The sequence below is a fragment of the Helicoverpa zea genome, chromosome 18 (assembly GCF_022581195.2).
Source record: "Helicoverpa zea isolate HzStark_Cry1AcR chromosome 18, ilHelZeax1.1, whole genome shotgun sequence".
In the NCBI taxonomy this organism is placed as follows: Eukaryota; Metazoa; Arthropoda; class Insecta; order Lepidoptera; family Noctuidae; genus Helicoverpa; species Helicoverpa zea.
In genome coordinates, this window is record NC_061469.1 from 1,418,261 (window position 1) to 1,432,926 (window position 14,666).

A 14,666-nucleotide genomic window follows, 5' to 3' on the forward strand; every position below is an offset into this window, starting at 1 on the left:
ACGAAACCGGTCGGCCGGTGCGTTCAGAAACATGCATATGTTCCGATAAAAGGTCTGAACGCATGAACAGGGCATTAAGATGAAAAGAAAAAAACGAAAAGGGCCTAATTCGTGTACGGCTCACTGCAATCAGTGGGAGTAATTTTAACCGTCTCTGTCTTCATATCGGGAGAGAATGGGATGGATGGAACAATGAAGAACGTATAAAATTAAGTGTATCTGCCCATGAGGTTGGATTTTATTTTACGAAATTGCTGCAATAAAAGTGTTGGTAATTGAGAGGTTCTAAAATTTTATTACGAAGCTTCGACGTTTCTACGTTGTAGGTACATGTTCCTGTAATACCATACAACTTTGTTGCTGGGAATTCATAGGCATTAGAATAAACCAGTTCACGGTCAAACTTGAAGTTTGAAGAGCTTTTAGCTACGACAAGCAGACCCGGCCAGATTTACTATGGGGCAAAAAAAATCCCAAAACTATAAACTGTTCTAATTTTGGGGATGAGTATTCTGGTGTAAGAATCTCATCATTGGCATTAAGTTAGTTAATAACACCTTCCTCTTGGATATTAATATGTACATCATATGCCTCTATCAAGAATTCACTCGTCATAATCTTCTTTTTCATTTATTTATTTATTTATACTTCATGTACAAAATTGGTACATTGGCGGACTTAATGTAGTTTATCGTTCATCACAACCCCATCTTGCTTCACAGAATAAATCCTCTTAACTATAAGTATTGAAAAATTACCTTCTTTACTATAACCAAGTTATATTATTAAAGTAATTTATTCAGCAAGAGGTGCCCATTAAGTACCACCTACTGTGATGTTGTCAACGTCCCATAGTCCATGGGACTATTAAATTAAATTCGCGACTGCTGTGAAATTGACTAATGGTTCTTTCTCATGTTTTATTTAAAGAGTTGCTTAATCGATCTCCTTGCTGGATCTGTTACTATTGTATCATCTAGAAGCTACAAATAAGTTCCTAACTTCAATAAAAAAACTAGTCGATTATGATACTGGATTAACCACATGTTTTGTAACATTCCGATTTTTAAAAACTACCTATTATCCTATTTTTTTGTGATTAAAAACCAATTAAAAATTAAGAAATATCAGTTACACCACTATTGCTTTCTTGATTGACTCGTTAATTGCACAGCAGTTTTGTAACTTTTTTACGGATATCGTTGTTAATTAAATACGTTAAATTTCCGTTTCACAATTTCATTTCATGTGACAAGATACTGAAGTGACGGGGGAAAGAGACTGTATCCACTCGTGCCTTTATCTTTCAGTACAGCGGCGTCCCAAGTAGAATACACAATTAGGTCCCTTCATTACATCACTCCAATAACACCTTTGATACATTCAACCTTCACAAAGAAAATCCAACCCTAACTGTCTTCTACAAGGCTTAAAATCGTTCAACAGCACCTATATCTTCCTCAGCTATCTTGGCTTCTATATCCTGAGCTGCCTCCCTTAGAGGAACTGTTTGATATTGAAAGAGTTGGAGGGGTCGTCTTACATTGGTGGGTCGTCATGAATAGTTGCATTGTGTGAGCGGGACGGCGCGAGGCGGTGTCAAAGGCGCCGCCTGCACGGTGCGCGTACGCCGGCCGGACGCCGCGGGAATGCCTAATTAAGGACGCATGCGTGGACTGCGGGGTGAGCCGCGAGGTGCCATTGACAGCGAGAAGCGGGTCTGTTATCTTGCAAATATTTGAGGGAACACTGATTCAGAGATCTCTAAAATTGTATTGTTGGGATATTTGCTCTGGGTAGGAAAAATGGTTTTCGGAAAAGTGAAGGTTAGAATGGAGGAAAACAGTACACAAGTATCAGATAATGTTGCACAGTGAAATAGGTAACTAAGCCTTGGAGGAGGGGGCAGTCCTCGAAATTTTGCTTATTTCATAAAGTTTTTGAATCTGCTTTTGCAAGGATGGGGTTCTAATAAGGAGACTGCTAAAGAAGAACTACAAATGGTTCAATCATAACAAACACACACTTCAAAGGTATTAAGATAATTCCTCCTCTATTTAAGTATATCCTGTTTTATATTACACCCAGACCAGTTCAAAATCAAAAACCAAACTCGCCATCACTCCAACCACACAACACCCGCATACACTACAGAATAGTAATTAAAACGTCAGATATGGCGGCGGTGCGCCCGCGCATCGGCCCGCGATTCACGCCAAATGCAAATATCGCCCAATTGTTCTACAGGAAGACACATACTAAACGAATATTAATGTCACTTTGATGCTCTTTGCCGACTTCGACTTATATGGAGGTGTTATGTTTAGGACAATAGGTACGTGCTTGGTGTAGATTAATTGGCGATAAGGTTTAAAGTTCTTGGTTATGATGACCTTGAATATCTTGGTCTAATGTATCTGTAAATACAGTAGCATATCATCATCTCCTTAGAGTTTTCCCATCTTGGGAAAACTGCCAAACATATTTATGTTTGGGTCGGCTTCCCTTCCAACCGAGACGCGACGGACGCACTCTCAGTGCCAGTGTTTTGCATGAACCCACTCAATCCAGTAAGGCAAACCCATGTCCATTGGAAAGAATTGGTTAGCATGCAATGAAAATTATGTACATGGAAGAAAACTGTAGAGTTAGAAAACATAAACCAGAAGACTGGATAAATAAAGCCACAATAAACTGATGATGATGTTCTTTACGAAGCATGTATATTAACGATATCATAAACAGCAAAGAGTTAACAGAACTTAACAGTAATGTTACAACTCAATAATTGTGTAACAATAATTAATTGCGACACCTAAAAAGGTTCTATACTTTGTAATAGAAGGTATTCTTTCAACGGAATGGTGAAATGGAGGAAGACTTGTATCTCGTTTCACAATGATTTGGTATTTCTTGTTCGTTCCGCGATAGTATCAGTCGGAGACATTCGGAGATGGTTATCTACTGAACTTTTCCTTATACGATTAGTCAATGATGTGGCTTTTAAATACTATATACTTAGAGAATTTCTGTAATTTACATCATATACTTTGAAATACTTAGGTCTTTTTCTCTTCTGCAACCGAATAAAATGTAACACTTAACTGATTCTTGATAGACATTAGATAACTTAGAACCTGGATTAGAATAACATAGGATACCTTCGATTTGAGTTGCAAGAATTTTGTCAGGATACATTCTTATGTGGAAAATCATCAGAGGACTGCTAACGCCAAGGAGAGAGGGAATGTATGACTTTTACTGCCAAAAGTCCACCATGTTCCTTCTGGAGTCCTTTCTCTACCAGTGCCACGGTAACTCTTTCGAACCCAACCTAGTCAGAATCCATGTTTGTCAGGAATGAATGTTTATTTAATCAGCATGTCACATTTAAGCAGCTGCATCTAGTTGATATATCGCGTGTTACATGGCGTTTGTTTTTGTCACGTCACTATAACTACGACATGGCTGCCATTAGCAGAAACAACTGACTGGAACGAGGTAAGGGTTGGTTTGCTTTTGCATTTCGTTTAATGGAGGTCTTGGGAACCACTTGTTGCTGGGAAACGTAGCGTAAAATAATGTAGTTCCTGATTAATTTGAGCATTAAAATAAAATAGGAGGTGAAAGTGTCAACTCTTTTGACTAATTCCTCTAGAAAACTCCATACGCTTTGCCAACTTACCAATTACTATAATACTATAAACGTACTAAATATAGACGACGCACCCACAAAGAATTAAAAGTCTATCAAAAAACCGCCATCTTTCATTAAAAAAAACGACAAACACTAATAACTCCCACAAACAATTACTAACAATTAAACAGAAATAGCCACAAAAAGTCTTGCTGTCAAACATAGCCGGCTATCCCGCCCCCATTAGCCGAGCAGAGGCCAAAAAGGCTATTTGCGAAGGCTGCGCAATTACCGCGAGTCTGGCGTGTCGCGGGGTCGCAGACACAATTAAGTGAATTTGCTGGGGACCACAAAAACTGAGGACGGACGAGGAGGAACGGTGACCATGGGATATGGGATGTTGAGACTTTGGAAGTTGGACTGTATGTTAGGAAGTTGCAGTCAATTTTTGAGGCTTTGTCGATAAATGTATCTAATTTAATTAAATAACAATTGTGATCGAACAAAACATAAAAATAAGTAAAAAGCAAGAAGATCTACTACTTCGATACTAACAATCAAAGCTTCGCTGTAACAGAACAATTATTGTGTAAGTTAAGTCTCTATGGTTGTCTTTAACGGCAGAGAAAAATGCAATCTAAAGTTATTGTCTTTACATATAACTTAAGCTCTCGATCTGACTTTGAAATACGAAGTTCCCAAATTCTCGCGAAAGTAATCGCCTGCCTAGTCTTCGATCTACTTTATAACAAACTTGTTTCAATACTATTTGTGAGTGTAGGATTTATTAAAACTATTTAATCTACCTAACGAAAGTGGCAGCTGGAGCATAGCAGCTGCGTTATATAAAATGCCTCATGATTAACAAAATGTAGCTACTTAACTATCATAATTACGGTCATCTACTATTGATATCTAAGTGTAGAAAGCTCTGGTTAAGTCGTATTAATCCTGTAACTGTTCAATGTATCAATATGTAATGAGTAATGATTTTATAGATAGGGTGGGATACGTTAAATTATATTCACACCAGCTGTTTCTCGAGTTTCCACCCAGGTCCTGAGGGAACATTTTCCCGCACTCGGATATTAATATTTTAAATGCGAAGGAAGCTCTGTCAACCTGCCTTTCCAGCTTACACACCCAAACTGCTGAACCAATTTAAACGAGATTTGGTACACTGATGGACGGGAGTCAGAGAACGGACGGAATAGTCGCCACGTGACGCGGATGAAGCTGCGGAAAACGTCTAGATCTGCATTTAAGCGTTATTAGAAAAGATAATCTTTTCATTTCTTCATCAACAACTTTAATACGTCATTCCAGAAAATTCCCGAATCTTTCCAACGCATAGCCACCATACGTAGTCGGTATAATTTGAGCGGAATGCCGGCCGGAGCGCTGATGTAAAAACTATGACGAACGCACGCTGTAGTGACCAGCAGAGAAAAACTCAGCCGACGTACATTACGAGCTGAAAATTCGAGGCGCACTTTATAATATGACGAATAGTTTTTTTGAAGGAGAAGAATTAGGTCTGTGAGTGAGGTGATCGCGAAATTCGCTATCGCAGTTCTGGTGGAGTTTTCCTTGTCCGATGGTGGCTACTAGAGAATTCACGTAGTCAATTTGTGTGTGAACTAAACTATTGCAGTTTCACCTATATCCTGTTTAGGAACTACTTCGCCCATCTGGATAAAAATTAGCTATTTCTTAGCTCCTAAGATCAGCGCATTCAAGCATACAAATAAAAGCTCTTTTTTAAGCTTTATGATATTAATACTGTATATCTTGGTAGATAGATTTATCGAAACTTATAAATACCTAAGTATAGTTGTTTGATTAACAGTTACCTAACAGGAAACAGCTCGCGAAACTTATTTCTTAGTTACAAAATAAAAAGTGAAACAATAACACAATGGCGTTTGAAAACCTGTCTCCCATTTTTTGCTGGACATTTAACGATCGAACTTTCACTTTAGATAGCCCGTCTAGGCAGGTCTTATACTCCGTCGTACGCCCTGAGGGGACACAAACTAATTTATACTTAAATTGCACTTAAGTAACAAGAAAAAACTTTTAAGCTACAATTTGTGCGATGAATAAAACAAAAAGTTATTATGTGTCATATTTTACAATCACCCTGTAAGGCTATAGTTTTTCTATCCTACTTATATTATAAATGTGAAAGTTTGTGAGAATGTATGGATGTATGTTTGTTATTCAATCACGCAAAAACGGCTGGACCGATTTGATTGAAATTTGGTATGTAGATAGGTGATACCCTGGATTAACACATAGGCTACTTTTTATCAACACACTGCGCGGGCGAAGCCGCTGGCGGAAGCTAGTTAAAAATAAAATTATCAGCTGTTATTATTGCATTATTGCAAAAACGTCATTTTTGACCACTCATCGAGTATCCGTTACCAAGTGACTTTTACAGCTGACGTCTTTTAGAGATCCTTATGTAAGTATGGAAAATACTGTACTACATTAACTATGAAATATAGGTACTATAATAAAGTAAAAGCGTATAAAGATATAAATAAGAAAAAACCTTTTTAATTTCTTACTGTTTTCTAATCTCGAATGACTTTCACGCAGCTGAAACTCGGCAGTAATAAAGCTTACTAACGTATATTTAAAATACATAAAATATAAGATTCTGCTTTTCCATGTACGGGAAGTAGTTCCCTCTGAAAACAAGTGAAACAGTTGACAGAAACTCCTTTAATAGTACAGAACCTTATTGTTAAAATCTGTCAACACTTGAAGCCTTTTTGCTCAATTACTTGTGGTGACAACTGACAATGACAATAGTTTGTCAGAAAAAGCGTCTGTTTCGCTTTGTACGTAGTGGGGTAAAATGAAGCTATGTTCTTTTTTCTGTTATTAAACGACACCTGTAGAGAATTGGACTTCCATGCTTCTGTTTAAACGTAATGTTTTTGGCTTACTGTAAAGTGTTGTTAAGTTTTCCTACTTTTCAACAGTTTCATACTTATCACAGTCTATCACTACTTAATTTTCTCCACCCTTTAATTTATTAATAATTTTTATTCTGAATAATTCTTTAGTGTTCTCAGTACATCAGGTTATGGTCATTACCAAAAAGTTTCAACTAGCTTTCCTTTCTTTTTTTTCTCTGTAAGTAATGTGTATTTGCAACATTGCATCAGAAATCCACACACTTTATTAGCGAATCAACCCCATCACTACATTGATAAGAGTTTTGATATACTACCAGCATCACGCGGCGTTTCTTGCCTTTTTATTGGCTTGCGGGGACCGCATGCGGTGCGAATAGGTGTTAACTCGGGCCCCCGCTGCGCAAGAGTCGACCGCGCTTTATTTATCACTAGACAATGTGACTTGATGCCGTTTCGAAGTATTCAAAAGATTTTTTTGTTAAGCGATGAATGTGTAATTACGATTTCTTTAACGTATTGTCGCGTTGTTAATGTATTTTTATTGAGTTTGTTGTGGCAACATGTTGTAATTAACTGCTGCTTTTTAATTTATTGCGACGTTTTTCTTTTGCGGTCAAAATACCGAGGATAACTGAACATTAACGACTGTTTTTCAGTAATTGCAAAAAAGTTTAACAAAAACTCTATTATTCTCCTTGACCTAGTCTATTTCCACCTCTAAATTGCCAAAAACCCCATCATCATCCCATCCCCTATACCATCATCTTTAACCTACCACAGATCAATCCAGTTAGTTACCTTGCTCCGTCAAACGTGTCAACATAACCGTGCTCCCGTTCTCATGACGGGGCGTTTTCTAATTCTAATGGTGTCATGGCCGCCGCGGGGTGAGAGGGGGACATGCCACCCGCACTGACATGGTAATGTTGTGTGCAGTCTATGCGTTATGCATTTTTGGTTTGTAGGTGATATATTTTGGGAGTTATGGTCATTTAGAGTAAGGATGAAATTTAGGAAGAAAATCTGCAAGATAGAAAGAAAAACCGTTTATTCACACAAAACACTGAACTGATTACAAAAACTTTAATATTTTCAAAAAAAATCAACGTTTCCGCGTGAAAACGTTAGGGCTCAGCATACCTAAATGCCGTATTCGAGCTCGAAAACAAGAGACTACAGCATTGATTTTCAGCGACTTACCAAAAGAAGCTGATATTTGAAATGGCTACCCAGAACTTACATTACAATATAAACATTACTTGCTCTATGGCAGGGATGGCGAACCTTCATTGACTAACGTGCCAAATTAAATAAAAAACACAATGATAATTAATGAGGCGTGCCTGTAGGCAAATAGTTAACATGAAAAGGTAAAAGATTATGAAGAAGGGGCTTGTTTTTTACTCGCACATTATGGATTTTTTACATATGTAATTTCAATTGTAAAATAATGGCGTGACCGAGTTATTTAGCTTCGTGCCACCACGGGCACGCGTGCCATTGGTTCGCCATCCCTGCTCGTACTAAAACAGTACAGTACTCCTCAAACCCAGCAGATTTTCTTGACTTACCTCCCTGGATCAACGACTAGATTTTTGCACTTCTACGTTTATCAAAACCCCTTAAAAAAGCAACTTTACATTCATTTTCAAGACTTCTGGAACTTAATAATGCTATTATGCTAACACCCTGGCTCTAGAGTTATTTCTTGTAACACATCTGCGGTAGTGGGATCTGTGGGAGTGGTAGCATTGTGGCGCCGCTGACAATGCCACGAGAAGTCACACTGCATTATGCATAGACGGTAGGATTCTGTAGCTTGTCTGCCTGCCACGATATTGCTTTGTTACAGAGAGAATAATGACGTGTGGTGGTGATGGGTCATTTTGATTTGGGATTTTAAGTTTTTGACTTGTTCTATTCTATTCTATTTTTATTAACGGCAATCCATGTCGATCTCAATGTCGACGATTCTACCAATGGCAAAGGAAATGATAAGCAACGTCGTTCACGTTCTCTTTTGAAATATCTGTATGTGCTTGTGGGTTTCTGTAATTATAAATTCATGCGTTCTTTAACTTAAACCAGCTAATTAGAAGGTGTCATCTCAACAAAAACCTTCATTCAACCAATACGTAAGTATTATAAAATCTCAGCTATTTTCCACACAGCATTCTAGTCTACGTTCTCAAAACACATTCAAAACTGTACCTTATCTCTTCGATATAAGGATCATACTCCAATGCAAGTTAAATCTTCAGTTTTTCAAGTAATTGTGATGTAAAATACCACAAGTATTGAACAAAGGTTGTTTGGTGCAGACAACAGGTTAAGTGTGACATTCGTCACGGCTGTTAACATGTTACAACATAAGAATCTTTGGTACAAATGTGAAGCAACGTGTCTAGGGGCCAATTAGATGGTGGGCGATGAAATGACAATTAAAAAGATAGAAGAGAATTCTTTATTATTGGTAGAAAAGTCGACCGACCCCAAATAAAATTGGGATAAGGGCAGGAGGATGATGATGGTAGAAAACTCGATATTTTCATGACATTTGAGAGTGTTGGTTCACCTGTAGGTAATAGGCAACTGGGTAAGCCCTTTTCTCGCTACAACCTTCCTTTTTGTCAATTTATACACAGAAGTTGTTGATTTTTCTTTTGCTATGTATAAATAATTGCAAATATAAAGCTATTTGATCGGTTTACCTTTGAAGTTTCATACACCTGAAATCTGAAGCTTTGTTTTTCCGACGTCAAAAATCATCAAATGACCCCTCCCGCTGTGGGTTAGCAGCGGTGAGGGAGTGTCAGACTCTTACTGACAAAAAACCGTGGTGTTCCGTCATAGGCCTTTTATGTACCAGGGCCGCGGTATCTCTTTCGAACAACCCGCAGCCCCGGCAGGCCTTGGCCCTGCTGGGCCCCGCTGGGGTTGCTGACATCTCTTTGAGGAGCGCGTGGAACAACGAGCGCCGTCGACACGGGTCTGTCGTCTAAGCAGACAGAGGGACGATGAGCCACCCGAATTCACCGCCCACAGACCCACGAAATCTGAAGCTTAAACCTCCTCATTGACATAGGTATCTATCTAACAAAACAGTAACAATAATAAATAGTGAACATAATATTTCCGTTCAAAACTTAACACATCGTCGCTAACAGCTCACCACACGTATTAATAGAAAGACTCATCAAAATATAATAACCCTCTCCGCTTTCAATCTGCATTTAAGAACCCTTTTAACACTTCCGCTATTAAAAACTGCTATAAACACTGAAAAAGTGTGACAAAAAATACTCTGAAAACTTCAGAGGAAAAGCAACTCTATCACGAAAGTAAAAGGTAGGAAATAGCTTGGGGTTTCGAGCTTCAAGAATATCAAAGTGATAATTTTGACACCTAAACAAAATGCTCATTTATTTTCGACGCCATAAGGGTTAAATTCGCATAACAAAAGCCCAAAGCTACGTGTAATAAACTTTTAACATGACAACACGAAATTAAGAGTATTAAAACAACATGTGTGAGACAATGGAGCGGCGAGCACAAAGGGCGGCGGTGCCTTTGATGTTGGCGTTGGGCCGGTTAATTTTACTGCGGCCCGGTGGCCCCGCCCGGCGGGCTGGAACTTGTACAACTGACTATTGTGCACCCTTTGAGTGCAATAAAGCTATTGTTTAAGCTTTGTGAAGTTCTATGTAACCCGGTGTTTCAAAAACTATTGTTCAATTAACGTTTAGTTATTTTTTTGTGCCTCAATAAAAGGTGTTAAGGGAAATGTTTGTGTGATTACGTAATTATTTTTTGGAAAGGTCCGTCTTTTGCAGGTTAAGGTGTGATGGGTGTTCTATTTTCTTTTTCTATTGTGTGCAACTTGTACAAGAATAGGTAATTAGTTTGGGAGAGTTCCATGTTATTTAAATCCTTATTACTTTGAAACTGAACGTTTGTCAGATCGTCTACTGCCTGTAGAGAGACCTGGGCTGTGAGAAACTTTTGGTCTCATTTCTTTATGCTATAGTATAATAAATTATGAGCAATATTATGTGCCAATTTATAATCATTTAAGGAACTTATCAGCTAGAGTTTGTTTATGACTCTACTGCCACTGATTTCCTCATTTCTGATTCGAAGTACCGAGCATTGGATGATGATGAGGTCAGAATTAATTGACCTTTTAATTCTCACAGTTGTAACACTTCAGAAAGTTTTCACACAAAATACTTCCACTATTTACAGCAGAACAGTGAATATCTTTATTCGTCACGTCTTTGTTTTGGCCCGCTATAATAGCTTCCTGCGGCGCGCGCGCAGCCGTGAAAACCGACCATTGTGCCATGTGCCCATCGGCGCATTGCACTCCCACTGCAGTTTGTAGCGTTTATTAGTTCTACTTGAAGAAGTTTTGATGCTTGAAAGTCACTGTCGTATTCAAGACTAGTTGTTTCCCGTGGTTTTACCCGCATCCCGTGGGAACGATTGCTCGTATCGGGATAAAATATAGCCTATGTTACTCGGGGACGAGAGTGTAGCTTTCCAACAGTGATAGAATTTATCAAATCGTATCAGTAGTTTCGGAACCTGTAGGGTACAAATAAACAAGCCTTTACAAATACATGCTTGGGTTAGCTTCTGGTATTGAATAAAACTTAAAAGTAAGTCTCAAATCCTGTATATTAACCAAAATGGAAACTAAAGGTCAGCTATAATCTTAAACCGTAAGTACTGCTTTATTATTTCTTAGAATTCAGTCAGTGAAACTATAAGAGAAAAAATCGCAAAATAAGAATTAGTTATCAAAATATCAAAGCTTTTACTTTTTTCACTATCATATGCATACAACCCGCACTTCAAAGAAATAATTAATAAATTCATGTGCATCGATCATATCCGTTATCCAGTTCTTAGATAAAGTGCATTTTAATTACTTTTACTATCATTAAAGTGACTATCTGTGTTCCGTTTTACACTGCATCCGTAGGGGCACAAGAAATATGACTGCGTGAGCTTTATCTGTGTTAATTACTCATTAATGAATTAACAATGAATATTATTCTGTTAATTATACAAATATATGTTAATTTCGGAGGGTGAATATAATTGAAATTTAATGTGTGGCTAATTATTCTATTATGGCGGTTCTTTGAAGCTTGCGCTTGGGTTGCAAATGTTTTTATACTTCCGTACCTTTATTTAGATTACTTATAACTCTAATGGGTAATAAAAGAGATTTAATATGCTTCTTAATGTATTTTAATATTAGAAAACTGCTCCATTTAACTTGGTTAGCGGTAATTGTGGTAATGATAATGGTCGTAGTGTTAGTTCTGTGGGTTTTTTTACGATTCTTGTCTCGCTCAATGCACTTTTAATTGTTTAAAACAATGAAGCAATTATATAGATTAGATTATTTTAGCAATTAGATTACTAAAACCGAATATATCAAATAACGTCAAAACATACCAAAAATAAACTTCCCAAGTTACAGGCCCGCCGCTAGCTGTTTGTTCGCCCGCGTGCAAAACTGATTATGCCGCCCTACGTTTTGTCAAAAAATATATAAGGGGGGGGGATCCAGGGGGTCCGAACCCCCCCCCCCCCTCCGTCCATTCATATCCATCTTACAGTCCAACCGAAAAAAATATGTACATGCACCGCTCTGATTGCAGAAAACCCACCTACTTTTGGATAAATAACTATTGCAATACATAACATATGTACATTACACATAACTTTTTATTTACTTGAAATGTTCAGAGTAGGTAACCTAAGCAGTCCTGGGTTAACCCATAAGCAAACTAAGCAATTGCTTAGGGCATCAATGCTGTGCAATCATTACCCAAGTGGCCCCTATGTATTGAAAGATTGTGATTAACTTAAACTAACGCACTTAAATATCTATAACAATGTTTAAAGTCAGTAAAATATGTTATTTGCTGGGTTTCCCGTTGAAAAGCACAGGCTAATAAGACATATTTTATATGTAAGGAAGCGCGAGCGGAGCGAGCGCGAAAATTTTTTTGTCTAGGGACACAAAACAAATAAAAACCACTGTAAATTAACAAAGCAAAGTCAAAAAGTAAGATATGCACAGAAGTGAAGTGCAAATGCCACGAGCGAAGCGAGCGCGATTTTTTCCTTAGAGTTTTCATGAAGTAAACATATCATAAAAAGCCATAACGGACGTGCGCGAAAAATGTTTTTTCGGAATTGAATGCCTCAACAATGAAACAAAAATAAAATGCGATATCTGACATGGAGCCGCGAGCGCAGCGAGCGCGAATTTTTTTGGGGATGCAAAGTGTGAAACAGTCAAAATTGATAGGAGACGACCAAAGCTAGGGCGGCTTTTTCAGAAATTTTATTGGTTTAATTTTACCGCCCCCTAAATAGCATTTGCACGCTACGCCACTGGTTAAGAATCTTTAATTTTGAAAATGTCCTTTCAACAGATGTACCTAACTGAAACCGGCAGTGTAAGTTATTGCTATTGCTGTGTTCGGAAATATTGAAATCAAATCATTAGTAAAAAGATAATGTCTTTTTTAAATATTACGTGATAACTCGCTAGATTTGCCGCCCCCTAGGACGTGCCGCCCGCGTGCTGTGCACGCGCTGCACGCCCGCTTACGGCGGGCCTGCCAAGTTATTATATAAGTTACTTACGAACTTTCATCAGCCAACGATTTCACCTACTTCCTGAGGGAACTTCTTTCTGCACCGGAATAAAAAGGAACCTATCTGCTATTCTGATGTAAAAGCCTAGTTTAGACAAAACAAATTCAGTAATTTTTGCATGAAACGAAACAAGCATACATCAGAACATATTATTACTAGTATCGAAACAATTAGTACCTAGTCTTTTCTCCTTCGTGATTAGTACCTATATTGTTCCGAAAAATTAGTACCGAAAAACTTCAATACGTAAGTAAAGTAACACTTTAACAGCAACAATTAAATCCTTTGTAAGTAACATAACTATAGTTCGGCCATTCAGAGAATGCGTTCCTGACACGTCGCGATTGAACTGACGACGTAATAACATTCATTGATTATTGATATAATAATGTTGTTTTAATGCTCCTCAATTGTTAAAACGGTAAACAACCAGCAAAAATATTTTTATCGTAACTGCAACGCCATTGCAAAGTTACGTCGTCAGTTCAATCGCGACGTGTCAGGAACGCATTCTCTGAATGGCCGAACTATAAAACAATTCAATGTAAACTTATTTACACCGTTACCATAGCAACCATTGTTTATTTTCATAATGGTCTTTACACACTTCATTATTGCATTGTTGGCAGAAAAAGTTTTATTGTTTAAAAAGTATTGTTACAAATTGGTTCCGAAATACTGAACTCATTATGATGTATTTTGCGAATCAATGGGGGCTTTGTTTGGATATTAGTAAGGTTGAAAAATAGCTTGTGTGGTCTCAATTATTCGAATGAAAATTGTAGTTTCGTTATGAAACTACAAATACTGGGTAAAATGTCTAAAATTAATTATTCAGAATATAATGAAACCTAACTTAATACGTGTTACTAAGAGCGTGAGTAGGTAACTTTGTTTGTTTGTCGCAGTTTCTAATCAGCTAGTCGAGAACCTGAGAAAGAACACTAGCGAATTTTTATCCGGTTGGGAGAAGTAGTTCCCTAGGCATGCGAAAGGAACCACAAGGAACAGCTAGTGTTAGTATGAAACCGAAATCAAAACCACTTTTGTAGGTAAAATTACCTACTTGAAGGTAAAACCTTACCTTTTGTAGGTAAAAGTGCATGAAAAATTGGTTTCCAGAAAATAAACCTATACATTTTCATCATCATAATGAAAACAACTTCCCATTAAATACTAAAACCAACCTTTTACATAAACGGTTTATAGGACAACTCCAGCATAGTTCAGATAGTTTTTACAACGCCTAATAACCTTAAGGAACGTAAGCTTAGGGTGGAAAGCTCACCATATCTTCACGTACATCTAATTTGTATAGATAACTAAGGATAGATAGGTATTAGCAATCCATCGCAGTTAATTTTATAGACATTCCTATAGCAGCGGCCTCTCAAAGTTAATGGCTGTCTAAA